The sequence below is a fragment of the Etheostoma spectabile genome, unplaced genomic scaffold, assembly GCF_008692095.1.
Source record: "Etheostoma spectabile isolate EspeVRDwgs_2016 unplaced genomic scaffold, UIUC_Espe_1.0 scaffold172, whole genome shotgun sequence".
Taxonomy (NCBI): domain Eukaryota; kingdom Metazoa; phylum Chordata; class Actinopteri; order Perciformes; family Percidae; genus Etheostoma; species Etheostoma spectabile.
In genome coordinates, this window is record NW_022605573.1 from 1,067,965 (window position 1) to 1,070,462 (window position 2,498).

At 40.8% G+C, this 2,498-nt stretch overlaps 1 long non-coding RNA gene across 1 annotated transcript in view; it reads left to right on the forward strand.

The window, feature by feature from the left end:
- Positions 1 to 2,026, forward strand: part of LOC116685730 (uncharacterized) — a 10,017-nt gene extending 7,991 nt beyond the window's left edge. Inside the window, exon 3 of the long non-coding RNA XR_004331035.1 lies at positions 1,923 to 2,026. This is a non-coding gene — a long non-coding RNA (uncharacterized LOC116685730). The remainder of the gene's footprint in view (positions 1 to 1,922) is intronic.
- Positions 2,027 to 2,498: the final 472 nt, after the last annotated feature.

Consider the following 2,498-nt stretch of genomic DNA (forward strand, 5'->3'; position numbering starts at 1 on the left):
TTGGACTCAACTAAGGTGGTCTTGACTACAGCCCTGATACAATACAAAAAAATCGGAACCTTGGTCCGGACCTTGGTTGGGACTTTCAGGTGTGAAAGAACCCTAAACTAGACTTAAGTTTCTAAGAGTGGTTCAGAACTCCACCATTGCACAAGACATATTCAGACTGAGGATATTATAATTGTATAATATTAATAATAATAAATCACTCCATATTGTTCTGCCAGTAACAGCATAGATTCTCTTGAAATGACATTGTCCCCGCGTTGCGTTGCGAGACACGCAAAGGACCCTTTTGAAATCCAATTTGAGCGGCCAGAGTGTTCAAGACCCATCTTTAGAAATTGGAACTGCATTTCAAAAATCAATTCCAAATGTGGTTTGGAGCCAATTTGCAAAAAAAATAATAATAATTAAAAAAAAAGATTTTGTTCTTGCAGTCTGAACAAGGCCTAAGATATAATTTAATTTCAATTCATAAGATGCATGGCAGAGCCCATCAATCACAGGTGTAACTAATATCACTAACTGCTGCAGTGCATTGCCATATGTGCTGGAACAGAGCTAGCGTTAATGTTATTGGTCCCACCTGGGCTCTTCCTGTCTGAGAAGGTTCACGAATAATTAAAATAAATCTGGAACAAGGACTAGCAAGAAACAAGGAAACAAAACTACAAACATACGTACAAACCAAAGGTATCATTTTTAGAATACAAGAGTGTGTGTGTGTGTGTGTGTGTGTGTGTGTGTGGTGTGTGTGTGTGTGTGTGTGTGTGTGTTACATTTTGAAGGAAATGTGAGGAAGTTTGCATTTTGTGTGTAAAGTTTTGTGTGTAAGCAGTTGGAAAAAACTGTATCTGTCATGAAATAGTTGCATGTCTGTTCTCATTTCTGAAGGTATGGACGCCACTGTAAGGCTACTCAAAATGGGGTTGTCTCATTGGTCAATCCGTAGTTGATCACACGATGAGTAAGTGTGGCCCTGATCTCAGAGATGGCTCTCCTTCTTTCTCTTCCTCCCTCCTCCTCCTCTTGCTGTCCCTTGTCTCTCCCTCCTCTCCTTGCTCTCTGTCGATCCTTGGCATCTATTGTTCAAAACAGGTAATATGACCTTTGACCTACAAGGGCTATACTAAAGCAGTGTTTGTTTAGTGTCCAATTAAGGTGTGTGTGTGTGTGTGTGTGTGTGTGTGTGTGTGTGTGTGTGTGTGTGTGTGTCATTTTGATTGGTTGTGTTTGGAAAGGGAAAGCAAGTCACTTCCTGTTGTGTGAAGAAAGAAGAGTGAAAGGCTGAGAAGGAGATTTGGAGAATTGGTGTGTGTGTTTTGCACTTTGAGTGAGAAGTTTCAAAAATCGTGTGAAATGAAAAGATTTTGTGTGTGTGCAGTTGGAAAAAAAACTGTAATATTCAAAAAGACAACCCTTCACATGCTGCACTGCATTTCTTGTGCTGCTGCCTATGTGTGTGAGAAGCTGCTTATCAGCGGCCCCCGTTTCACTTCCTGCACACTGTCACTTTGACAAACTACAGAACATTTACTTCACTTAGTGAGTGAACACCGGGAAGCAGCAGAGGAGCTCGATACAGCGGTCCGAAATCCAAAGCCCCGTTTTGAGTTTCATAAGTGAATAAAAAGCCTTCAGAAGATAAACGCCTTGATGTGTTTTCTAGATTTAACACAAGACAAAACGTTCCCTTTTCTTTTCTGTGTCTCTTTTACTCATTTTATGCTGAACTACTTTGCTTTAGCACTATTTTGTGTGTGTGTGGGTGTTCTTGTTTAACTAGTTCATGGGGTCCAAAACCTGGGATTTCAGTACACTTGTGGTGTCCAGACAGCTTTGTGGGGCAAAATTTTGGACCCCACAACTTTAAGGGGGTTGTTTGAGGGTGAAGACTTGGTTTTAGGGTTAGAAATAAGAGGGTAAGGGTTAAGGTTTGACATTTAGTTGGGATGGCTGAGGTTAGGGTTAGGGAATACATTATGTCAGTGACCGGTCCCCACAAAGATAGTGCCACGCACTGTGTGTGTGTGTTCTTGTAAATGTAAAATGATGCCATTAAAGTTGTTTGTATGTGTGTGTGATAAATGCACAGTTTTACATGGCCGTGAATACTAACTAAGCCCCCCCCGCATGTCTGTATTAAGGGGAAGACTGTTGCCCCTTCGATACGTTACCCACTACGTAAACCTGAACCAACCCTTATCCCTAACCCCTACCACATCTACACTATCGTTGGGAACAGATTTCAACACAACACTGTTTTTGCTAGTGCAACTGGCAATTGAGACGAAACGACTGAATATTTGTTCAACAAATCAGTGCAGATACTAAAAATAAAAACCTAACATTTTAATAAACAAATTGTGTCTGCATTGGCAACGAATTTGAAACATGAGTTGAAACATTGACGAGAAGTTTCTTCTGATAAAGAATAGCTTGGACCGGCAAATTTAAAAAATTGAGGGAAGAGGGTGTGTGTGTGTGTGTGTGTG